The 27,465-nt window shown below is 45.5% G+C and overlaps 1 pseudogene; it reads left to right on the top strand.

Annotated features, from left to right (window-relative positions):
• The first annotated feature begins 1,475 nt into the window (after positions 1-1,475).
• Positions 1,476-27,465, top strand: LOC120684463 (annotated as a pseudogene).

Here is a 27,465-nt window from a genome sequence, read left to right as displayed (position 1 = left end):
TTTCATACTTTAGAAATAGAGAAAATGTGTAGCTAGCTCATTTCTTGGACATTATTTTGCTAGCTAGATTGCATATGTAGGCGTAATTTTCTTTTAGATTTAGATGAGTATATGGATAGTAGAAATTTTTAGAATGAGTGTAGATACTTCATGTGATGTACTTGTATATATGACCATATTGTGGATAGTTGATTTTTTTATTCGTGAATGAATTAATGAAATGAGTATATTATAGAATTTTTTGTATTATGAATGGATTATTTTGACACTCTAGTGATGTATTTAATCAGGCTCACATTGAAACCATCTAGAAGCTAAAAAAATCTTTATTTCGAAACAAGTATACGTCGTTAATCTCCATCCAACGGTGATGGCACTACCTTTCAGGGATACACGATGCGCTATAAGGACGTCGCAAATCGGTTGGTCGCATCACCAGCACTTCCGATTGATAAGAAGACAGCATTTGACGCAGTCAGCATGCCGTTGTTGTACTGAGAGCATATGAACGAGCATGCTGCCTGTGCCAAGTGCTGTGCCTATTAATCGTAAATGTTGGTGCTGCGACTAGCCGATTGGTGACATCCTTGTACCGCACCGTGTCCCCCCGAAAGGCAGTGTCATCACCGCAGGGTTGAGGTTACTGACATATACATTTTCAGAAATAAAGGTTTATTTTTCTTCTAGAGGGTTTCTGGATATTGAAAAGAGTGTACTCCTGGAACTGAAGGGTGTCAAAGTAATTAGAAGTTATAGAGATTTCTTTCAATTAATTAGAGATTTCTTGAGGATTAATGATACATTTCGTCTTTTTTTATATAATTTCATTGTTATTTGCAAGAGTTATTAATCTGATCATTGTAATTGTAATAGTAAATAATTTTTGCTTTGTAATGGTAAGAATTTATAATTTTGTGGAAAATAAAGGTATTTTTCAGTAAAATATGGCTTCAACAGCTGGAGGGAGTGGCGCCGGTGGGGGTGATCGTTGTCCTTCTGGAGAGAAGGGCACAACTCGAGTAGGTCGTCGGTCCAAAAAACCTAGTGCTTTTCATAGGGCAGCGCTCCGTTATTTGGAAAAAGAATATAGAGAATGCATGGCAAGGGGCGAGGAACCTCCGTTTGATCTTGAGGATTTATTGCGGCGTTACGGTTCGTCACCACCAAACTCGGAGGTTTCAGCTCCGCCATCTTATTCTGCGCCAGCAAGAAATCCGTTAGAACATTCTGCGTTCCAACGCAAGGACGGTTGAAAACCTATGTGTTGTTGACCGAATTTTTAAATTTCATGTATAGTACTCCTTTGTTAAGTTCTGTAATGGATTAAGTACCCCTTTTAATTAATCAAGATGTATGATAGATATTGCATATCTTTTAATTATTCATGTTATGTTACATTTAGTTTAATTTAGGTTTGATATATTTTATTTATTCGATACGTGTAAAGAATTCAAATCGATTTATTTAAAATGCAGATGGACCGGCAATGGATGTACAATGCTGACCGACGTTCGAAAGAATTCATTGATGGCCTGCATTATTTTTTGTCTGTGGCTGAGGCAAACAAGCAGAATGGTTTTATGTGCTGCCCGTGTGTTCATTGCAACAATAACAAGGATTACTCATCTTCAAGAATCCTACACAGCCACATTTTCGCAAATGGTTTCATGAAAAAGTATGTTTGTTGGACGAAGCACGGAGAACAGGGGGTTACCATGGAAGACAATGAAGAAGAAGATTTTGACGACCACTTTCCCGGGAATGCTGGAATCGGTGCATTCGATGACGATATTCCCATGGAAGAGCCCGAAGTAGATGTAGCAGAAAATGATCCCAGCGACGATCTGGGGCAAGCATTGCACAATGTGCAGGCAGACTGTGAGAGTGAAACGGAGAGGTTGAAGTTCCAGAAGTTGTTAGAGGACCACCATAAGTTGTTGTACCCAGATTGTCAAAATGGATTTAAGAAACTTGGCACCACCTTGGAGTTGCTGCAATGGAAGGCGACAAATGGTGATTCCTTCCGTCTAACTCTTTCTATTCTATAATCGAATTGTTTAAACCTTAACTACCAAGAACTGCCTCCGTATAATCTTGCAGTGAACACTTTGTCCTAATTGTCATAATTCCCGAGAAGAGCCTACTCGTGGTTATGGACTCATTGAAGAGACCTCCAGAACAATACGAAAATCTTCTTAACATGATGAAAAAGTAATTCTACCACTACTCCGTCCATGACCGATAATTTGAATCACTTTGTTACTTGACTATAATTGTTCTAATCATGCACAGGGTTTGGAAAGAATTCGCTAAAAATCATCCAGGCAAATTTGACAAGGAATTGAAGATCAAGACAGATTTTCCGGTACGCGCTTGGATGATTCGTTGCACGATTCATTAGTTTTATTATATATTCATGTAAATACCTGATAATTTCTTCTCTCTTAAAGTGTATGAGGCAGAAACCAGGCACTGTATTGTGCGCATACTATGTATGCGAGAACATCCATGGTCTGGTAGGTCCTCCAAAGGGCTGGACAGATTGGGAGGAGGAAGTAAGTAAAAAAACTTGTTAATATTTGAACTCGTATTTTAATTAGTCGAAATTAATTATCCCCTTTTTCCATAGGTCGGGGAGATGCGCGATAAACTCATACCGGAGGAAAAGGTTATGGCGATTCAAGAACAATTCTCCGGATTTATTGTTGAGCAAGTCCTCGATCCAAAAGGCGAATTCTACTATGATGGAATATCTAATATTGACAATCACAGTAAATATGACAATATACGCGTATATATGTAATTAAGAACGAATATAACTATGTAAATATATATGTGTGTCTATGTATTAAATTTCTATTTATGAGTATGTATGTATGTATTAAATTTCCAAAAGGCAAATTCTACTATGTAATTAAGAACGAATATACCTATGCAAATATGATGGAGTATGTATGTATTATATATATAAGCACTCCAATAATATATATGTGTATATATATATATTTATATAATATTGGTCCTAGACATTTTCATATGTAAAGGAATTCACATGTATAGATATGTGTATACATATATATATAAGTGAATTAATTTATATATGAAAACTATCTAGGACAAATATTATATAAGTAACTATATATATATGTATATATTAGTGGAGATCATACACACTGAATTCCAATACATAAGTTTAATTGAAATGCAAAAGTATAATTGAAATAGAAAAAGAATTGAGAAAAGAAAAACATGAAAAAAAAAGAGACCTTTTGTCCCGGTTGGTAACACCAACCGGGACAAAAGGGTGCGCCAGCCACGTGGGCGCTGGCTGCACCTTTTGTCCCGGTTGGTGTTACCAACCGGGACAAAAGGTCCTCTTTTGTCCCGGTTGCCACAACCGGGACAAAAGGGCACCCCCTTTTGTCCCGGACAGGCGTTCCCGGTTGGGAAACCGGGACAACAGCGGTTTCCCAACCGGGACAAATCAACGTTTTTGTAGTAGTGGATGAAAAACGGGCACCGTGTCCGAAGCAGTAGTTTTGTTAGCTGATGTGCATTTGATGTGTACTGCAGAGAATCGCGTGGGGCGAACAAGAGAAGGTCCAGGATAGAGCAAGAGCAGGGGAGAAATAATAGGATGCCTTGAGTTGGCAAGCCGCGAGTGGATCTGATATGCAGTCAAGCTAATCAGCAGTTTATATAGAGAGAGACGAGAGCGCGTGAAAGAGGCATACGTGTTCCGTGCATTCTCTTGAGCCACACAACTGGGTTTAGATTACTACCCCAAACCTTCTTCATGCGTATGTTCACTACCCCCCTGTGTAGTTTCAGTCTGTACATGGATCTAGTTGTGTACTGGCCAGCTTTCTCATGGGCCCAATGGATCAGATCACTATCATTGTTCAAGTGTATTCCTTCCAGCAGACTAAGCAGCTCCTCCCATTGGCTGATCTCTGTCACCCCAAATGATATTCTGAAAGGTATTTTCCATTCTCCCTCTATGAAACATTCACAAACCAGGCATTGTTTGCTGGAACAGTACTCATACAGCCTGGGAAAGATCAACCAAAGGGGGTATCAGGGCAGTCCCAACTAGGGGTGGTAATGGGCCATGACCCTAATGGTCTCTTCACAGTCCAATAAAGTCTTTAAAATTTTTAGTTCAAAAATACATATGTTTAGAGCCCGACCCTTTTAGGGCCCGATCCTTAGATTTTCTAGTTCAAAATGTTGGGCCCTTTGCCACCCCTAGTCCCAACCCACGATGACCATAAGTAGTGTCTATAGTGTCATGTCATCAAAACACCACCAAAAGAAACCACGCTCCCAACCCTTGGTTTCTTCATGTGGGCCCCAACTAATTTTTTAGTCCCTCTCTCTATCTCCACTCCTCACTCCGTCCCGTGAATCTTGTCTTCTCTCTCTCCCTATCGCTCATCTCTCACGGTGGTGGTTCGACGGCCGCGGCTGGGGCCGCCGGCCCGAAGGGCGTAGCGGCGGCAGCTCAGTGACCGCGGCGAGCATGAGGTTTCGGTGGGTCGGGTGACACGGCATTGGATGGCTTGCTGGTTGGCCACCGCATCGAGAATGGCTCCGGCATGTGGGTGTGGGGGCTTCGGAGTGGCTTGCGGCCACCGGTGACGCTGGGGCTTCGTGCGGCCACGGAGTGGTGAGGTAGCTGCTATTGCTACTGCCGTCGGAGATGCATGGCGAGTGATATATATAACTACTGCGTAATTCTGCTTGGTCTCATGCTATAAGTTTGGTTGATTTCTCGTCGTACTTGGCATGTGCTAGATTTGAGGCATGGTTTTGGCTGCGAATGCAAGGCGAGGCAATGGTGGCGAGGCTCGGGCCTGCGAGTGGAGCGGCGGCTTCAGCCCTTTCTCTCTTCCTGTCTTGCTGTAGTGGCCTGGAGATCTGAGCGGCGTAGTCCAATAATGGTGACTGGTGAGGTCCGGTCGGCAAGACGTCAGCCGACGTCCGGCGAGGTGGATGCCGTGCTCAAGCAGTGCAGAGAGGCCCTGATTGTGGATCCCTCAAATCGCGTGGAGAAGAAACGGGTCCCCTCCCAACGCAGGTCTTGCGGTGTCCTCACTCATTGAAGATCGAGCTGAAACCGATTTGTGCATGAGAAACCGTTTCTACCAATTTTTCCATCTCTCCTCATTAACTCTCTCGCCATGTCAGCATTTTGCTTATGTGGTAGGCAATTTAATGCTATGGAAACCATCTAAGTTGGAGGGTTGGGACTGCCCTTAGACACCCAAACATCTTCCGAGAATCTTGTGCTTTTACCATTGTTCACTTTGAAGGTAACCCCCTAGTTCAGCAGGTGTTAAACTTTGTTGATCCCCTTCCAGAAATAGGAACCCCTACAAACCGAGATTGGTTTACCCTTCAGGTACTTTGTTCTGAGTAGCTGGCAGTAGATGTCCTCCTCTCCCTCTTCGTAGATTCTCCAAACCCATTTTAGTAGCAAAGCCTCATTCAAGATTCTAGTGTTAATGATACCTAGACCACCAAATTCTTTTGGCAAACACACATTCTCCCATTTCAGCATATGATATTTGAATTTGCTGCAGTCCCCCCTCCATAAGAATTGACTTCTAATTGACTTCTAATTTGTGGATCCCCTCATATATGTTAAACACCCCCCATCATGTAGATTGGCATGCTGCTAAGAGCTGAGTTAGTCAAAACCAACCTGCCACCAGATGATAGATAGATGTTTGCCCTTCCAAGGTTGGAGCCTCTTTCTCATTTTCTCCACAGTATTTTTGAAAGCTCCCATGGTCAAGGCTCTGTCACTTATTGAAAATCCCAGCTACTTCATAGGCATATGGCCAACCTTACAATTCAGCCAATTGGCTATGGTCTGTTGTTCTTCCTGCTCAACCCCCAAAACAAACATCTCACTCTTGTGGTAGTTGATTTTTAAGCCCGACATCCATTCAAAACAATAAAGGAGAAAATTCAGATTTTTGATGATCTCCTTGTCACTCCCCACCATTATAACCGTGTCACCAGCATACTAAAGGTTTGTTAACCCCCCTAGAATCAGATGTGGAACCACCCCCTTAATAAATCCATGCTTTTTAGCTTTGTTTAGTATGTAGACCAAAGCATCAACTGCTAAGCTAAGTATGGGCCATTATGACCATTTATATTAACACACACTTTGCCCCCTTGTACTGTGTCCATTATCCATTTCCTTAGTTGGGGTGAAAAGACGTTCAACAAAACTCAGGCTAATGCTATCATAAGCCTTCTCGAAGTCTATTTTAAGCACCACCCCTTGCAGTTTTTTTGTATGGAGTTCATGTATCACCTCATTCAACATGACAACCCCATCTACTATATATCTTCCTTTAATATGCTGTCTGACTTAAAGATATGATTTTTCCTGCATACCTGGCTAATATATATGTCCATGTGAGCTTAGAAAAGATTTTAAAGCTGCCGTTCAATAGGCAAATAGGTCTATATTGCTTCACATTGTTTGCATCTTGAACTTTTGGGATTAAAGTCATCACCCCATAATTCAGCCGGGCTATGTCTAACCTCCCCATGTAAAAGTCGTTTACCATAGCCATCAGCTCCTCCTTGACAGAGTCCCAGCATTTTTTTTATAGAAGGTGACTCCAAATCCGTCTGGCCTGGGGCGTGTTCTCTTTCATGTTAAAATCTACTTTTTTCACTTCTTCGTCAGAGAACGGCCTACATAAAAACTCGTTATCCCCTTCATCTAATCTTCTACCGCCCACCCCCATCCCCCCCCCCCCCCCCCCCCCCCCCCCGCTTCTGCTGCCAAAGAAATTCTCCTGAGAGGGCTTATAACTTTGGATAATCCTTACTTTCTTAATTATATTATAACCTTTTAATTTCATATCTGGCATTATTTTCACGGCTTGATTCAGTTAGGTCTTCTGTACGTGTTGGTTTCTCTCAAGAGCTATCTTTCGGAATATAGTCGGTGGTTTTTTTAATTTAGTGAGTTGTGCTGGCATTGTTTTCACTGGTTGTAATTCTTTTGTCTTTTTTGTTGTTGTTTTTTTCCATCTTCTTCTTATAAATTTCAAGGAAAGACTTGCTGTCCATTCGGTAAAGGGAAATCGTGCATCGTTTTCAAAATTAGGTGAGTTAGGGAAAATTAAAGAAAGGCAATAATATATGTATTGCATGTCACATCTGACAAAATCGTCAGCTGATCCCTACCTGAGAAACAATAGAAAAAGGAAAATCGATTGCATGCGTTTCCCGATTCCCTCTCTCAGAGCAAGTACAACAGTTTAGACAACTGCTGTCTCTTTACCACACACAGACAGCTAAATAGACAATTTATACAACAGTTTAGGCAGCTGCTGTCTTTTGGCTGTCTACAAGTTATTTAATTCATCCTTGAACTCATAAATCATGGTGATCTAGTACACAATTTGATCTTTGTAGCTATTTTATTGCTTACATAAGAGAAGGCAAATAATTCGCATTAGTCTCTTAGAAAAGCATATAATATAGGGTCAGTTGGATCCATGCCACTATAATTTCACGAAGTTGGATTTCATGTTGAAATCCATGCCATTGAGTGGCATGATTTTCAACGTGAAACCCAATTTCACGGAGTTGTGGTGGCATGAATCGAATTTTCCCTATAATATATGTTTTCCTAAGATCTGCAGTGAAACATTAAGAACAAATAATATCTATACCTAGCCTAGAGCAAGATTTCAACAAAACCCATAGTCATTGTTGGGTTCTGGTCATGAAAATTTTATGTAAGGATCTATACCTAGAGGTGACTCTACCATCCAAAAATCTTCTCCAGAGCATGGCTAGAACTTGCGGAACGTTCATGTGTTATTTAATTTTATCTTTAACCTAGATCAAAATATAAGCAGAATCTGAGTATGTGTATGTAAGCAAAGTTGTAGATCTTATTCCATAGATTCTAGAACATTTTAGTTTGCAATTTTAGTATTTTTCTATGATTTTATATGAATTTTACAATTTCACTGGTTTGAAAACAAAAGCTGAGTTCGGAATTTACAATCGGGTCCCAGGAATCTTGCATTAGGGGGCCTGAAAAGAATTCAATCGAAGCAATTAGGTCCTCAGCGTGGCTGCCATGGTGGCCGGCCAAAATCCGGCGAGGGGGCTCGCCGGCGGCGAGGGCAAGATGGGTGAGGAGCATTGGGAGGCCGAGCACTACCTGCAGGTGGTCTTGGTGAGGCAGGAGAGGGTCGGATGGGGTCTGCGCAAGGAAGCAGTGGCTTGCCGGCAGTAGCGGGCAGCGGCAGCGGTGCTCCGGCGAGCTGGAGGCGGCGTGGCCAGGTCGGAAAACACCAGTGGGACGAGGGGATTCCGTTCCGGGGGTCAGCTTGGGCTGCTGTGGCGTGGAAGAGGGAGGTCGGCGTGGAGGTCCTGGAGGAGGCGGCAATGGTGGTGACAGGAAACCTGGGGCGAGTGCAGGGACGAGCGCGCGCACAGTAGATCCTGACCTCCGTCGCCTAGTCATAGCGTTTCGTACAATGGTGCCGCTCCTCGTTGCTTCTCGTTGCTTCCCCTCCCCTCGGAGCACACGCAAGTGCCGGCGACAAACGACACGACGGCCGTGCCGTCTGTGCTCTCCCCAAGGGTGTTCTTTGTAAAAAAATACTACATGTCGATGGCGTCGTCTCGCCGTTGTACAGGCCCTCAACGCTTCGGCAGCCGCGCCACCAGCTAGCGGCGAAACAAGTGCTAGTGCAGAAATTTTTATGATTTCTCTCCCCGCCACATCAACTGAGGCCAGCAATGTCTTCGGCCGTTGGAGATGGCGTAAGGCAGTGCGTAGTGGGTACGACGGTATGCTACGTGGTACGCTAGCACTTACTGCAGTACCGCTTTGGCGGAAATCGGTCTCCAGTGGGTATTGTAAACCAAGCATTAAAATAGAGGACGGCGCTTGCATCTGCTATTCCTAGCGGGATAGAGGACGAATGGTACGCCCCCTACCCGGCCCAACCTAAGGAGATAGCTACGTTGGCATGGGAAAGTGATAAGGGAGAAATATATAGCTACCTACGAAGGTGAGTTCACATCCTTCACGTCCCTAGCTAGATGCCCAGTTGACATGCAAAACAAAGAACTTAGGCACATGATCACATGACAGGGAGCGGTGGGGCATCTAATTAAGTGATCAAAAATTGAGCCCACCGAACCTTCTTTCACTTTCTTAATAAAATAGAGGACGAGCTGTAAAATTTCTCTAATAACCTGGACATGGGTGTTTTGTGAAACGGAGGCATTCAATTTTGAGTGATGTAACCCAGCATGCATTATTATAAATGTTTACTTATGCAATTCCTAACATGCCCAAATGTAATCTGACATCTGTTCAATTTTTTGGGTTATTTGTTGATCGGTTGCATAACTATGCCTTAGCTGAAAGTTAGAGCAGTCCTAATGCAATTCTTATCTTCTCATTATTATCTCTACTATAAAAGTTGAAATAATTGAAAATATTTCCTACCAAGATTAGTCACATCGTACTCCTCATTGAGATCCCACTTGCTCCGATGGTTCCGCCTTGCGATCGAGCGGCAACAGACGATAGCGGCGATGATAATTCCGCAGGGTCGTGATGCAATCGGGCGGTGACGTACTGACGGGCTTGGCTTAGATGAAACACAGTCAGCAGAATACGGCCTACCAAAGCCGCGTCAGTCTTGCACATGCATGGAAGAATGAGGCGAGGATGGATGAGTAGCGGCCGGCCGTCGGACGTGCGGGCTCCGAGGGAGTATCTTTTTCGGGGGAGAGTAAAAAACGGGATAGACGATGGTATTGTCGTAATCGGAGGATTGGATCAGTTTTTTCCATATCAATAATCGCGTCAGGGAAGATCGGAGAAACGAAGATTGCGGCGAGTGAGAGGATAACGGACTGAAGCGTGGATGTCGAGGGAGGCTGAATGTGGACATTTTTGGCTTGGCAACAATGGTTCCGCACGCTTGCGTTGCGATCAAGCGGCAATGTACGATGGCGACGACGACGATTTGGGGGCTGCTAGTGGGCGATCGTTTGCCGCTAGCTGCTGCAACTAACGAGCGTCGCCAGTTTCCAGTGGCGCACGCGCATCCAGACCACCTGGCAACGAGCACTAGGATTCCCATGTCTAGCTTCTATGCAGTTCGGACACTAGCTCACTTCTAGAATACTCTGCGTGCTTTTTCTTCTCCTTTTCTTCTCCTTCGGGACAGCGGGTGTGTGGGCAGTGAAATGGGCGGGGGAGTACTTTCATATACATATGAATGTAAAAGTAGCGCTCAAAATGTTCTTACGTCCATGCAATAACTCCAAAAGGATCCAAAATGAAATGAATAGACGGAAAAAAAATGTGACAGATCACTACTTAAATTTCAAGAAAAAAATAACACATCACAATAATTTCGCATATGCATTATATTCCTTCTATAATAGAATATCAACCACTACAATAAATACAACAAAAATAACTGTTCATAAACATTTCTCGACATAAAAAGTTGCTTTTCAACAAAAATAATTGTTCATAAACATTCCTTCTATAAACATTTCCCCACTCCGGCGTGCCGTCAAGGACAAATCGCCGGGCGGCGAGAACGACGCACGGGTAGACCCTCGGGTTGGCGCACCCCTCGGAGAGCACGAATCGCAGGGCGGCGATATCGGCGCACATGTGGATCCACTTCGCTCCCTGCATGCCTCCGCTCGTCGAGGATGAATCGCCAGGCGACAAAATCGACGCGCGTGGGGATCCCCTTCGCTCTCGACGTGCTTCCCACCCAGCGAGAGGATGAATCGCTAGCCTGCAGGCTCGATGCAAGTGTGGATCCCCCCTCGCTCCCAGCGCGTCTCCCACTCGGCGAGGATGAATCGCTGGCCGGCGGGATCGACAGACGAGTTCGTCCCCCTCGCCGTCCCGGTGAGGATGACGGTGCAGCAGCAAGATTGAAGCGGAGAAATTTGGGGCTCGAGAAAATATCTGGAATGAATCTGCGATGGGGACGTTGGGGTGGGGAATGGGAAAGCGATCTCAGTAATCAATTTCGAGTGGAGAAACAACACGGAATTCGAAATCCAAAAGGGCACAGACAGCAATACGACACGGGGTATAAAAAAGGAAGGTGGTATAGAAGCTTGACTAATAAGGTCCCGGCGATTTCGCAGGGTCATGGTGCAATCGGTCAGTGACGTACCGACGGGCTTGGCTTAGTGGCCGTACAAAACGCCCGATGAAACGCACTCAGCGGAATACGGCCTTCCAAAGCCACGGCAATCTTGCACGTGCATGGAAGAATGAGGCGAGGATGGATGAGTAGCGGCTGGCCGTCAGACGTGCAGGCTGCGAGATATGGTGCGTGGGTACGTACAAGTGTTTGGTGAGAATAAAACTTGAGTTTTGGGTGGAAATATTTTTCTTCTATTAAAAACATAGGTGTCTATCCCTTTCGTCAAACCTTCCGGACTGTCAAGTGGGATATCTACGAGGGGTACAGTGAGAATAATCTTTATAATCTGGATAGGAAATATTTTCAATTATTTCATCTTTTATAGTATAGATTATATCTGGATAACAATAGCCAGAGGTGGAGCTAGCCGAGGAATCCACCGAGGTCAGCTATATTGCTATAGTTTTCCATCCGGCCTGAGGCTCATGGGCCGGCCCATGAGCACGGCTTTTCGGCCTGGCATGGGCCCGGCCAGCACGAAGCTAAACAGGCCTAGGCCGGCCCGGCACGGGCGTCGTGCCGTGCCTTGGCCGACGGCTCAGCACGTGGGCCAGCCCGGCCCGGCACAAATAAGCCTCAGCCCGAGTAAGCACGGTGGGCCAGCCCCAGCACGGGAGGCCCGCGATTAACAATCGGCCCAAATAAAAACACACCCAGACTAGTCCACATATATAGTCCACTCACTCCAATACAAACCCTACCTACCTACCCCTATCTCCACAGCCACCGTCACCGCCACTCCATCCGGCCACCGTCCCCGCTCCGCGCGTCTGCCGGGGCAGCCCCCTCCTCGCGCCGCGGCGGCCGGCGCTGCCCCTCCCTCCTCCTGGCACCGCTGCGGCCGGCGCCGCCGCTCCCCTCCTCCTCGCGCCATGGCGGCCGGCGCCACCCCCTCCCCTCCTCTCCTCTCCTCACTGCGGCGTGGCAGCCGGCTCCGCCCCCTCCCCCCTCCTCGCTGCGGCGCAGTGGCTGGTGCCGCCCGTGCTGCCAAGTTGGACTGGCGGCCCGCTGCTGCCAAACAGGCCAATCGGGTCGGCCCGGCACGGCAAATTGGCCTTCGTGCCTAGGCCGAGGCCCCGGTAGGTGGGCCGGCCCGGCACGGCCCGAATAACTAAATGGGCCAGTCGTGCCTGGCCAATCGGGCCGGCTCAGCACGGCAAATTGGCCTTCGTGCTTGGGCCGAGGCCCCGGCACAGCCCGAATAACTAAACGGGCCAGTTGTGCCAGGCCTAATCATGCCGGGCTGGCCCATTGGCCAACTATATGTATTGCTCACCGATGTAGCTCCATTGATGAACTACGTAACAGTGATTCCTCGCTGGATCAGTGTCAGCTGACATTGATGAATAGGAGTGGCTCCCCCTACCGATAGTTGCCATTTAGGCTGTCCGCACTCGTCATACTCTATTTCCATACTCTAAAGGAAATATTATATCCTAGTCATCAATATTCTCTCCTATATACTCAGTTTTCCTGCATCCATCATCATCTATATCTCATCCTCTATACCAACTACCCACATATAGGTCCCATGCATCAGCCTCACCCCTCCTTATCCACCCGCACCCTCTCTCCCTCCCCATCTTCTCTGCCGACCCACTCTCTCTCCATGCCGCCTCACTCCTCCACACCGCCTCCCTCCCCTGCTCCTCCGCCACACCAATGGCACCCCCACGGCCCCTCCACACCGCGGCGCCCCATGGCTCCTCTTGCTCCTTGCCCCCTCTCTCCTTCCCTCCCTCCCTCCTCGAGCTTGGTGGCGCGCCCCACCTCCCTCGCCGGTGCGCCCCTCATCGCAGCGGCGGACGTCTCGGCGTGGGTGCGGAGGCAGGCCCGTGGCCGCGGTGGCAACAGGGCCGGCGGCGGGCCCTCCGCGGCGCTCCTCTCCGGCGCGCCCCCTCCACGGTCCTCCTCCCTCTCCGCCGCCCCTCCCCTTTCCCTCTTCTGGCGAGGCATGCGGCCTGCACAGCCTCACCCCTTTTTTTTCCTGTTTTCCTTTTCTCAATTCTTTTTCTATTTCAATTATACTTTTGCATTTCAATTAAACTTATGTATTGGAATTCAGTGTGTATGATCTCCACTAATATATATATATATATATATTTACTTATATAATATTTGTCCTAGATAGTTTTCATATATAAATTAATTCACTTATATATATGTATACACATATCTATACATGTGAATTCCTTTACATATGAAAATGTCTAGGACCAATATTATATAAATATATACACACATATATATTATTGGGTGCTTATATATATAATACATACATACTCATAAATAGAAATTTAATACATACACACACATATATATTTACATAGGTATATTCGTTCTTAATTACATATATATACGTATATCATCATATTTGCTGCGATTGTCAATATTAGATAGTCCATCATAGTAGAATTCGCCTTTTGGATCGATTGTTAAGGTTTAAACAATTCGATTATAGAATAGAAAGAGTTAGATGGAATGAATCACTCATGCAAAGTTGTAAGGAAACAATATCATTTGCTTGTTGTGATGAACGCTTATGTACTTGAACAAGTTTTGGAATAGCTCATCGGAAATATCGCGTAGAATCCTCCAATTACAAGTAATTGGGTCGATGAAGCCGAGGTGAGAGTATCCCTTTCTCCTGCAAGTTTGTATCTCCATTCTACATGATACCGAATAAATCAAGGGATCAGTATTTTGAGATCATGCAAAACAATACGTAAGGAGAGTAAAATACTTACAGAACCCACAAGCCGACCATAGAGATGTCGAGGTCCTCCTGATGGAATAGTTGGTAAATTTCTTTCCAGTTTATCCATATAATGGCCTCCGCCCGTAAGAAATCGTCATCTTTAATCTTTGCACCCTGCATGAAGATGCAATCGGCCATCGCATGCATGTAGTGCTGGTGCAGCTTATACATTTGCGTTGGAAGCACGGAAAATACTTCGGGGGGTACAAGAGATTTGCCCAGCTCATACGTCCATTTGACGACCACATCGGCCTTTGAAATATCTTCTCCCCCTGCAATCTGAGCCGCCGTCAGGTTTGATTCTTTCAAAAATGTAACAAAGTATTGTTGTTGCGTCGTCTGTCCCACTACGAGAGGCCTATTGATTATTTCTTTTGGGCTCTGAGCTGTGGAACGTCGGATGACGACGACTTTGATTGTCTCTTCTTTTTCTCAGTAGTTTTGATAATTGTGTGTTCGTAGTCTGAAGGGGGATCTCTCCGAATGAATTTTCTCTTATTTGCTTCGCACATTCCCTTAAAAAATTTCAAATCTATCGGATTTATCACTTTCTCGGGCTCCGGCTTCGGCTTCGGCTTAAAGTGCTCTTTAACTCTTTCTTGAGTTATCCGATCGCATTATTCATGGCTCATGTCCCAGGGTTTAATAGAAGCCTCCTTGGTTTTCTTATTCTTTTCCTTCTTCTTTGGAGGCTCCTTAGCCGGTGCAGCTACCTTCTTTACCGGCGGCTGTTTCTGCTTCTTTGCCGGTGGCGGAGGGGGTGACCATGGAGGCGACGGTGACGCTTGAGTGTTCATCGGCGCATGAGATGATGGTGATGGAGAATGTGCCGGTGAACCTTGCTGAGACAGTGCTGCACTTGGGTGGTTTTGCGGAGATGATGGCCTTGGAGAGGCATGCTGAGATGCCGGTCTTGGTGTTCGATCATCCGACTTTAGGACAATAATGTAGCGCTTATCCCATAGGATGTAGCCATGAATGGCTTCTGCTAGTGTCCTCTCCCCATCGCCTCCAGGAATATCAAGCTCGAGCGTCTCCCAACCCTGGCACACCTACTCCACGCCAACTCTTGTATATCCTGCCAGAATTTGCTGCCAGTGGTACACATCGCCTGGTTGGGTTGGCATGGCGGTACCATACGCAACAGTGAACATTAAGTTCTTAATGGCAGTCTGCAGGTCACAAGGCGTCCGCTGGTTGATCTCATCCACTGGAAATCGCTGCGGGGCCGTCACTTCAACTGCGGCCTGGATCCCCGTTGGCTCGACGGCGACGTCTGTGGAAGCGCAGCTGCTTTTCCGCTGAGACATATGATCGGCTGTGACATTAGGCTCGGGAGGCACCGTTTGCGCTTGCTGTTGCTGGCTCATTGCTATGGCCACTTAGCGTTGAACCTCTTCCTCTAGTCTTTGATCGTGTGACATGAGCCATTCCTCTAGCCTTTGCAAGTGCTCCCGCTCATCATTCTTTCTTCTTTGCCAGCTTCTATATGATTCAATGTAATCCCTGAACCCATACTTTCACGGAACCACGCCTTTGCCTCTTGTGCGGCCTGGATGCTCTGGATTCTCAAGGGCGCAAGTCAGCTCGTCCCTCTCTCTATCCGGCTGGAATGTTCCCTCGGCCATTGCTTGTATGGCCTCCTGTAGTCTCTGGGCTGCTAGCTGGATCTTTGGCCCATAGATGCAGTCCCCAGTCAATGGGTCCAAGCTTCCCCCATGACCATAAAACTAGGTGCTTGACCTTTCAGGCTAGTTCAAGGTCGCAGGTTGGATGTCTCTGTCAAGCAGATCCTGCTCCATCTTCTTCCATTTGGGTATTGCAAGCTTGTAGCCTCCTTGGCCTAGAGTGTGATGGTACACTTTCTTCGAGGCGTTGTCCATAGCCTTCTGCACCTTCTGGAGCCCAAGCTCTGAAGACTTGTATTCCACAAATGCATCCCAGTGACCCCTGAGCTTTTCGAGCTCGCCGGTAAATACGGGTGTGGTCCCGGTCTTGATATATTTCTTCGTCAAAATTTTCTTGAATGATTGCAGTTGTTCGGTCATCTTACTCAGGGTCCAGCGCTTGCATATCTCTTCGGATTCAGCTGGAACCGTGAAGTTTTTCTTAAGCTCCCGCCAGCACCATTCTTTTTCTCTTTCGGGTACCGCATCCCGTTCCTCGCTTGGATTTGAAGCTTTCCAGAGACTGAAGCTGATCGGGATGTGGTCCCTCACAATACATCCGGATTGTCTTATGAATTTTTTGGCGGCAGCTTCTGGAGCGATTGGTTCGTCATCTGGACCAACTTCCGTTATAATGAACCGTCCTTCCAGTTTTTTTGTCGGGCCTCGCTTCGTCTTTTTCTGCTGCGACGATGATCCAGACGGCTATAAAAAAACATTCATAGTATTCATATAGATTCAGATGAAAATATGATTTTCACTACAAATAAATATAGTTGTGATATGTACATTAGCAGTTTGTTCATCAGCAGCGTCATCCTGAATAGATGGTGGCTCAATTCCATCACCGGACATATTCAAATATATGTCGGTATTGCTGCCATCATCAGCTTGTTCAGGGACATCTCCTTGACCTTCGGCAATCATATACAACAGGAACTGTTCGTCTTCCGCGTCTGTGTGTCACGGGTCCATCGTAACTAAAATATGAATACAAATAAAACCCTTAAAGAAATTCTCTAAATAATCCACATATTTGCGAGCATTTGATCGGAATTCGCGGGTCCATCTTGACTAAAACATATAAGAAAAAAACACTAATTGCCTATAGATGGACGGGTCGAGAAATATTCTCAAAGTAATTGAAGAAATATACATGAAATATTTTGTAGTCACTAAGTAATATATATGAAATGTATAAGTCACAATATTCAATGAGTAACAATGTTCAAAAAGTATACATGAAATATTATAGACATTTCAATAAGTAATTCAAATATATGTACACAAAATTTCACAGTCCAGGAAATACATGAAATTCTATCAATAATTTCACTAAGTAATGTTCTATCAAATATATGTTACATTTAGATGTCCGCGAGGGTTGAAGGTTGATGAACGAGGTCGAGAAGGGGGGCGAATGGTTTAGTGCTTGGTAATGATCGATCGGACGTCCGTGCCTACATAAATTTAAATACACTTTACGCACACATACAAACATACATACACATTCATACATTTAAAAATTAAATATACAAATTTTGATTTCATTCTAAATAACATGAACTCATATTCACATTCATACACCAATATGTTTTCAAATTTACACAACAAATTATGATGTCACTCTAAATAATATAATTTCAAAAGTAATTAACAAGTTAACAAATAATCTATATTTTAAACAATTATGATTTCACTCTAGTTGCCATCAATAATTATGATTTCACTCTTATTGTCATCACAATTAAATAAATTAACAAATAATCAATATGTTACAACATAATTTGTAAACAAATTTGAACTCATGTAATCCATATTTTCAAATTTCACTAAAAAAATAGACATTAGGGTTGGGGGGCGGCGCCGGCCGGCAGCGCACGGCCGAGCTGCCAGCAGGGCCAGGGTGGCGCGCGGCGCACGTACAGCGAGAGTGCGCACAGGCGACGGCGGGGCGACTCGGAGGCGCACAGGCGACGGCCGAGGCGCGGGCCAGGCAGCCCAGCCGGAGGCGGAGGTCGGGGAGGAGGACGACGATGTGGCGGCGTGCGGCGTCGGGACGGGGAGGAGGAGGACGATGGCTACCGGGGCTGGCCTCGCCGTCCAACTCCAACATTAGCACGCAGCGAGGTCGCGTTGGGGGGACGAGCTCGTATTTCCTGGTCGGAGGAGGCAACGCAGCCCATCCCCTGCGCCTCCTCTCTGCTGGTGGGCTATGCCCTCACCGCCAGTGTTGACCCCTCTGCACCACTTTGAAAGCCTGGTGGCGCCTATCTGATCTGTTTCTACGGCGTGCTGCTTCTCCGAGACCCCGACAACATCTTCTTGTCTAGCAGCCCCTCTCCGCGAACCACTCCCTTACTGAAGACCATGGCGTCGCTGCTACCAGGAGGTAAGTGACGAGAGGATAAGCTAGGTAGCTGGGTAGCTGCTGCATAAACGTGTCTCTTCATTGTTTTTCTTACTCACTTCTTCATCTTCCTTGGTGATCCAATTGTTGTTTGAATGTTATATGTAAATTATTGTAAATTCTAGGAACCGTCATGAGCAGATCGTCCCATTTTGATGATTTAAACCCCTATTCTAATATCTTTAAACTTCAACATCTTCTTGCAATAGAAACAGAGCTAAAATAATTAAGCGGTTTCACTCGCGTTTTCCTTGGGTTCGCTTTGACGAGTTTTGGAATGCGAAGATGCGCCTGTATGATTATTATAACGATGATTCAAAGTCCTTTTGGGAAGAGTTCGGGCGCGACCCCGAAGAGCAGGCGAGCATTCTTTCAGAGCGCTGCGCTCATCGCGCCTTGCGTTGCGCGGAGGCGAGCATGACATTGCCTCCCCGAGGTCTTGCGGAGCCTAAAGAGGAGCCTGCCGAAGAAACTCTGGAACCGTGTTACCGTTCCGCCTTAGACGTGAGCCCGTCGAAGATGATCACTGATTGTGTATCAATTCGGGTGCAGGGCCAGAATTTGAAGACTTCCTTCAGCGGACAGCCGAAGATATCATTGCTCACGCGGTCCGTGGTCTTGTCGAGGAAGCGGACCGCATTGTATTTGAGATGTCTGATGTGTCGGACATGTACTTGTAAAATATTTTTTACTGTTGTTTATGCGTGTTTGTGAAGTTGGACCTCCGGATCCGTTTGCTTGCTGGAAATTATGTAAAGCGAACGTTGTGATTGATGTGTCAGACATGTATCTCTAAAACATTCTTTACTGTTAGAGTAGCGCCACCCTTTCTTTTTCGGAGGCGCGGGGCGTTTGCTGTGTGGCATCTTGTTTTTGCTACGAAGTGCTCTGCTTCAGGACTCGGCACGTTCATCGGGCATCGACTATTTTTGCGAAGCGCCACCCCCCGTCTGCGCAGTTAAGGGGCCGAAGACCGCTTGGCTTGTTTTAGTGCGGTGGCCCTCGTCGGCCAACCCGATTTTGCGAAGCGCCACCCTCCCCTTGCACGATTGGGGGTCGGCGCACCAAGTCATGGTTCTTCGCCTTTAGGCTTGTTGCCTGTAGATTCTGCCTTCGGCTTTCGCACGATAGGTATTTCCTTATGATGCCTTCGGATCTTTAGCGCGAGAGGAACGATCCTAGCCTTCGTCTTTCGCGCGATAGGACTTTCCTTAGGATGCCTTCGACTCTTTAGTGCGAGAGGACCGATCCTAGCCTTCGGCTTTCGTGCGATAGGACTTTCCTTAGTATGCCTTCGGCTCTTTAGCGCGAGAAGACCGATCTTAGCCTTCGACTTTCGCACGATAGGATATTCCTGCCCTCCGCGGGTCGCGCGGGGGGACTTTTTCTTCTTCTTCGGAAGTGAAGCTAAGGGGAGCAAGACCCATTTCGGGATTGCGCCGCGGGGGGACTTTTTCTTCTTCTTCGGAAGTGAAGCTAAGGGGAGCAAGACCCATTTCGAGATTGCGCCTCAAGCTTACTTCTTTCAAGCGACTTCGCTTGGTTTTTGCACCGATGACTCCACTCTTCGCTTTGGCGAAGAGGGATAGATGCTTCGGTGCCTCCTGCGTTCCTGCGCACCTGCATCCACAAGATTCTCTTTTTGGGGGCCTTGTTTATATTCCACAAGGGGTTTACAAGGGGTTCCGCCTCGTTAAAAACCTCACACCTTCGACGATTGTGGTGTCCGCGCGAAGGCTTCCCCCGTGAGGAAAAGAGTACGGGCCCTGGGGTACAAAGTGCGGTTCTCTCGTGAAGAGGAAACAATAAATTTATAGAAAAGGTAAAAACTACTCTACAAGCCCCTTCGGTTATTTCCCTCTGGTGGCTCTTACAACGGGTCTTAAACAAAGTACTTTTGCGGCATATCCTTGTTCCAGGAATACGGTTCTTGGGCACCCTCGAGTGTTTGGAGCCGACAAGCTTCTGGTCTTGCCACGGACGTGACGATGAATGAGCCTTCCCACTTGCTGTGCATTTTCCCTTTCTGCTTGCTCTTCGGGATGCGCCTTAACACGAGATCGCCTTCCTTGATCTGCCGAGGTTTGACTTTCTTGCTTTTCCACCTTCGTGCTTCATCTTGGTACTTGGCGAGGTTGATGGCTGCTTGCATCTTGACAACTTCAATGGTGTCAACTGTGGGCTTCAAGTCATCTTCGGTTATATGTTGGGCCCCTTCGCTGGTCCTCCAGGATTTGAGCCGGATCTCTTCAGGAGTCATTGCCTCTTCGCCATATAGTAATTTGAATGGTGTAAACTTTGTGGTCCTGGATGCTGTTGTATTGTGCGACCAGATCACCCTTGGTAGTTCATCTACCCATTTGCCCTTCGGCAGTTCTGTGATATTTTTCTTGATGCCGGTGAATATGATGCCGTTAGCTCTTTCTACTGCTCCATTGGACTACAGGTGATATACTGAAGCGAAACATAAGCTTGTGCCCAGCCCAGTGCAAAACTGCTTGAAGGTGGAGGAATCGAATTGCTTGCCGTTATCCACAGTTACTTCTCTTGGTACACCGAAGCGGCATACGATGTTTTGCTAGAAGAATTTCTGAAGTGCCTCGGCTGTTATATCTCTGAGCGACTTGGCTTCGACCCATTTGGAGAAGTACTCCACTACAACTGCTGCGTACTTGTAATTTCCTGGAGCTGTCGGTAGGGGGCCAACGATGTCGATGCCCCATCATGCCAGTGGCAGATCGGAGGTAATAGGTGAACCTAGTCTGGGGGAAACTTGCTATACGGAGCATGGCGCTAATGTAGCGAAAATGGCCTCTCATGCCATATTTCAATATAAAGTTTTGGCGATTGATGACACACACAATACTTGGACTAATGTGATTGTTAAGATGACTATTCTCAGGCTTTTAGGTTCAAGTGATGACAAAGAGAAGAGAGGCGTAGCAAGGCCCGAAGGGCCACCCCTACGGGGGTTCCGCTGAAAATACATACGTCGGTGCATTGCCAAACGAAGACCGATGAAAATACATACACCGGTTGAACCGACGATGCATCGGTCAATTGCATCGGTTCAGTTGTCCAGAGAGGTGGTTTTTGGAGGAACGTGAAGAAGTTACAATCACCGGTTAAACCGACGCTAATTTTACATACACCGGTTGATTGCATCGGTTAAACCGGCGATACACCGGTTAATTGCTAACGGCTAGTTTTTCACGTAGCAGTTTACATACACCGGTTAAACCGATGATGGCTTTTGGGGTACGTCGGATTAACCGGCGTTACGCAGTTTTCTGGCAGCTTTTCTCCCACGGCTATATTTGCTTGTGCTGCCTATATATACCCCCAAGGCCAGGTCATTTGAGAGTGCTGGAGTTCAAGGAAATATACAAGAGCTAAAGATCATCTCCAACCACCATAGAGCTTCATTGTACATCATATAGGCTTAAGCACACTTGTGAGAGTGCTTAGTGCTTGTAATAGGGATTAGTTCTTGTGAGAGCTCCCTCGAGAGAAGTCTTGCTGCGGCAAGCAACTTGTGATCCGTCGTGTGACCCTCCGTCTTGGTGTGGAGTGGCAACGACACTTTGTGCGGGGGAAGAGGAGGCCCCTTCCTTGGTGGAGAAGCTCCGTAGTGGATTTCGGCCGGGTGACCGAGAGAGACGGTGGCGGTGCACGAGACTCGGTGTCTTGTGGGCACTTGCCTTTGCTTGCCGGCATCGCCATTGGTGGCGTAGTGCAAGACGGTGATCGGAAGAGTCTCGGTGTCCCGTGGACGTAGGCGTTTGTGCCGAACCACGTTACATGACCGTGTCTACTCGGGAGTTTGCATCCCTCTTGCACTTATCTCTTTACTTACCGTATTACGTTTCCGCATTTACTCTTTCTTGCATGCCTTTACTTTCCTAGTTAGTTTGATTAGGATTGGCTATAGGTTGCAAGTTTTTAGGGGTAAGTAGAGAGTAGCATAGATAAACCTTAGTCATAACTAGCATGTGTAGGACGTGTTAGGTTTATCTTATGCAATTAGATTGAGCCCTAGGGTAAAAAGCGATTAGCGACCCTATTCACCCCCTCCCCCTCTAGGGTCGGACACCCCGATGATCCTTACAGCTAACAGTTGGAACATGTTCGCACCACTTCGTGTGCATCAGCTACTGCGGAGGGCCAATAAAAACCTTCGCGAAATGCTTTGCCTACCAGAGCCCTTGTACCGATATGCGAAGAGCACATGCCGTTGTGTATTTCTTCAAGTAACTGTCTGCCCTCATCTCTTGAAACACATTTGAGGAGCGGGGCACAGACCCCTCCTCGGTAAAGGTCTTCATTTATGATTGAATAGTTGCGGGCGCGAAGTGCCATCCTTTTTTCTTCCTTGTCGTCCTCCGGGACGAAGTGTCAGTGAAGGTAGGCCACACTACTGGAAAAACGCACATTCGTCCGCGGCCGTTAGTACCGGTCACGATTTTGGCCGGTACTAACGTGCAAATTTAGTATCGGGACAAAAAACAGTGCCCATGGGAGCCGATTAGTACCGGCTGGTGGCTCCAGCCGGCACTAAAGTGCGCCACCGACAGCCCCCGACAGCCGCCTACAACGGCTAGTGACAATTTAGTACCGGCTGGAGCCACCAGCCGGTACTAAATTGGCGCCAGGAAACTTAGTACCGGCTGGTGGCTCCAGCCGGTACTAAATGGGGAGCTTTAGTACCGGCTGTAGCAACCAACCGGTACTAATGCTCCCACTATAAATTGGGGCTTCTTCCTCCCTGAGCCGAGCCAGCGCCCATTTCACCAGAGAGCTAGCTCGAGCTCAGTTTCTTCTCTCATATTAGAGTTGCGCTGCCATTATTTGATCCATTTTTTGTGTGATTTAGACTCATTCAAGTGCGCCAAAGGTTTGCAACTTCATCCTCTCTTCATTGATAGTCTTTATTCTTCGTTTTATGCTCTATAGTTAGAGAAATTTGTGACTTTTAGAAATAGTGAGGATGAGTATGATTTCTTTGATTTATGCAATGATTTGAGATATATAGAACCGATGACTTGAATGTGGGAGTAGGTTTATTGGCTAGGTTGAATATGAAAAATTTATAGACATATTTTTCAATCATTTTCTATATATTACAAATGACCATAGCACATTTTTTATTTTTAGATTCAGATGAGCATGTGGATAGTAGAAATTTTTAGAATGAGTGTAGACAAAACATGTGATTTTACTAGATATAACCATAATGTGGATAGTTAATTTTTTTTATAATGAACTAATGAAAGAATTATAATAGATTTTTTTATTATGAATTGCTTATTTTGACACTCTAGTGATGTATTTATTCAGGCTCACATTGAAACTATCTATAAGCTAAAAAATCTTTATTTCGAAACAAGTATATGTCGTTAATCTCCATCCAATACTGATGACACTACCTTTCGGGGAAACACTATGCGCTATATGGACGTCGCGAATCGGTTGGTCGCATCACCAGCACTTCCGATTGATACGAAGACAGCATTTGACGCAGTCAGCGTGGCCGTTGTTGCACTGAGAGCATATCAACGAGCACGCTGCCTGTGCCTAGTGCTGTGTTCCTATTAACCAGAAATGTTGGTGCTGTGACTGGCCGATTGGTGACATCCTTGTACCGCACCGTGTCCCCCCAAAAGGCATTGTCATCACCGCAGGGTCGAGGTTACCGACATATACATTTTTCGAAATAAAGTTTTTTTTCTTCTAGTTGGTTTCTGGATATTGAAAAGAGTGTTCTCCTGGAACTGAAGGGTGTCAAAATAATTAGGAGTTATAGAGATTTATTTCAATTAATTAGATATTTCTCTCAATTAATTTATTCAGGTTTTTTTATTGAGAATTAATGTGATTTTGCATTATTCAAGTGGCATGGTTAATTAGTTTGGTATTTGTTATGTATTTAATTGCATTATTTTGGCACTCTAATGATGTATTTATTCGGGCTCATATGGAAACCATCGAGAAGTTTAAAAAATATATGTTTCGGATCATGAATATGTCGTTAACCTTGATCCTGCAGTGAAAACACTGCTATTCGGGGCTAACATCGATATCCACGATACGGTGCGGTATATATGAGGACGCGATGAAGGAGTACGGTCTTGGTCTCAATTATGAAATCCACACCTTTTGAGCCAGTTTAGAATGAAATTATCCGGACCAAGGCCGTACTCCTTCATCTGGTCCTATTGTACCGCACTGTGTCGTGGATGTCAATAGTAGCCCCGAATGTCAGTGTTATCACTGCAGGGTCAAGGTTGACGACATAAACATGTTTTGAAACAAATATTTTTTCTTCTCGATGGTTTTAGAGAAAGTGAGCCTGAAACAAAGCCGCGAACATTGATTGCGCATCCCTTATGGCGTGGAACGACGTGTTCGCGTTGAACTGAAGAGTGTCAAAATAATTATAGTTTATAATTTATGTTTTCATTTTAATTCTAATAATTTGTTCAGATTTTTTTCAATTTTTTCAAGTGGCATGGTTAATTAGTTTGGTAATTGTTATGCATTTAGTTGCATTATTTTGTCACTCTAATGATGTATTTATTGGGGCTCATATTGAAACCATCGAGAAGTTTAAAAAATGTATGTTTCGGATCATGAATATGTCATTAACCTTGATCCTTCGGTGAAAACTCTGCTATTTGGGGCTAGCATCGATATCCACGATGCGGTGCGATATATATGAGGACGCGATGAAGGAGTACGGTCTTGGTCCCAATAATGAAATCCTTCATGGGGTCCTATTGTATCGCACTGTGTCGTGGATGTCAATACTAGCCCCGAATGTCAGTGTCATCACCGCAGGGTCAAGGTTAACGACATAGACATGTTTCGAAACAAACATTTTTTCTTCTCGATGGTTTTAGAGAAAGTGAGCCTGAAACAAAGCCGCGAACATTGATTGCGCATCCCTTATGGCGTGGAACGGCGTGTTCGCATTGAACTGAAGAGTGTCAAAATAATTATGGTTTACAATTTATGTTTTCATTTTAAGAAAGCTTGAGTTCCACCCTGCACAGCGTGTTGGTCTTGTTGGCGGTCGTATTCGTCGTTTGATTAAGAAAGCTTTTTATATATTCTCCCTTGGCAAAGAAAGCCGTAAATTTTGTCGTGAATTTAATGTCGAGTTGCATGGTACTGATGATGATCGTGAATTGATGGCTCTATATAATGCAAGACATGAAGAGTCGGGGCTGGCGGAATATGACCGTTCCGTGTCAAGACTTCGCGAGGCACTTCATGAGGCATTGGTCCAAAGATCTCATGATGAGTAGTTTGTATTAGGTAGCTAGCATGTAGTGTAATGTATATATTAATTTGGACTTCTATTTATCATGTTCTATAATTTAAGCATGTAGTGTAACGTATCTGTTAATTTGGACTTCTATTAATTTTGTATTTCAATGTTAAATTCGCAAAAATGGCTTTTGTATTTCATTATGTTATGTGCCAATTTAAATGATATGAATACAAGTAAAATAATGTTGTTACTTAATTCAAAAATGTAGATCGATGGACCGACAATGGATGTACGGCGACCGGTGCACCATGGCATGGATTAATGGTCTAAAGTCTTTTCTCGATGTGGCGCAGGCCCACAAGTCATCGAAAGGTTTTATGTGTTGTCCGTGCCGCGTTTGCCAAAATAAAAAGGAATACTCTAAGAGGAGCACTCTACACGCCAACATTTATGAAAAGGGTTTCATGGATAACTATACTCTTTGGACCAAGCACGGTGAACCTGGAGTTGTGATGCAAGATGGTGAAGAAGATAATGATTGCAGACTGGGCTCATCTATATGAAGCGGGAGCCTTTGAAGATGAACCCATGGACGATGCTGAAGAAATGGACGAGGCTGGAGAAAATGCAGCAGAAGACCAACCACCTGATGAATTAAGTCAGGTTCTAGTGGATTCATAAAGAGACTGTGAAACTTTAAAGGAGTCAAAGAAGTTGAGAAGATGTTGGAGGATCACAAAAAATTATTGTATCCAGATTGCAAGCAGGGGCTTAAAAAGTTGGGTACCACACTTGAAATGCTGCAGTGGAAGGCAGCTAATGGTGTCAACGATAAGGGATTTGAGGAGCTACTTGGAATCATAAAGAACATGCTTCCAGAGGGAAATGAACTGCCCTCTACAACATACGAAGCAAAGAAGGTTGTTTGCCCTCTTGGATTGGAGGTACAGAAAATTCACGCATGTCCTAACGATTGTATTCTCTATCGAGGCGAAGAATATGAGAAACTGGATGCTTGTCCTGTCTGTGATGCAAAACGATACAAGATCAGACAAAATGATCCTGGTGAGGTCGACGGGGAGCCCATCAAGAAAAAAGTTCCCGCTAAGGTGATGTGGTATTTCCCAGTAATACCACGTTTGAAGTGCTTTTTCAGAAATAAATCCAATGCTAAATTGATGTGGTGGCACAAAGAAGAGCTTAAGCAAGATCAGATGCCGAGACACCCTGCGGATGGGTCCCAGTGGAGAAACATGGATAGAGATTTCCCAGATTTTGATAACGACCCAATGAACATAAGGTTCGGTTTAAGTACGGACGGAATGAATCCATTCGGCGAGTGGGGCAGCAGTCACAGTACATGGCCTGTGACCCTCTGTATGTTCAATCTTCGTTCTTGGCTATGCATGAAGCGGAAGTACATGATGATGCCGGTGCTTATCCAAGGCCCAAAACATCCGGGCAATGATATTGACGTGTACCTAAGACTGTTGGTTGATGAACTTTTGCTGCTGTGGAAAGAGGAAGGTGTACATGTTTGGGACGAGTACAAACAGGAGAATTTTGACCTGCGAGCATTGCTTTTTGTTACCATCAACGATTGGCCTGCACTTAGCAATCTGTCCGGATAGTCCAATAAGGGATACCAGGCATGCACTCATTGTCTAGAAGAAACCAACAGCTTGTATCTAAAAAATTGTAGGAAGGTCGTGTACATGGGTCATCGTCGATTCCTTCCCCTCAACCAACCCTTAAGAAGAAAAGGAAAACATTGCAAAGGGGAACCAGAAACTCGTGCTAAGCCTATATTCTGAAACGGGAAGCGTGTTTTCTCGATGGTAAAGGATGTCCATGTCGTGTTTGGAAAGGGCCATGGAAGCAAACAAGTTCCGAATGATGAAAACGGCCATGCCCCAATGTGGAAGAAGAAGTCCATACTATGGGAGCCCCCATATTGGGATGTCCTGGAGGTCCGCAACGCAATCGATGTGATGCACTTGATGAAGAATCTTTGCGTGAACCTGCTAGGATTCCTTGGTACGTATGGGCAGTCAAAAGATACACTAGAAGCAAGACGTGATTTGAAAGAAACAAAACAACGAGAA

Source organism: Panicum virgatum, chromosome 8N (genome assembly GCF_016808335.1).
Source record: "Panicum virgatum strain AP13 chromosome 8N, P.virgatum_v5, whole genome shotgun sequence".
Lineage (NCBI taxonomy): Eukaryota > Viridiplantae > Streptophyta > Magnoliopsida > Poales > Poaceae > Panicum > Panicum virgatum.
Note: the sequence above shows the minus strand (reverse complement) of the source record. Positions and strands in the feature narration are given on the sequence as shown.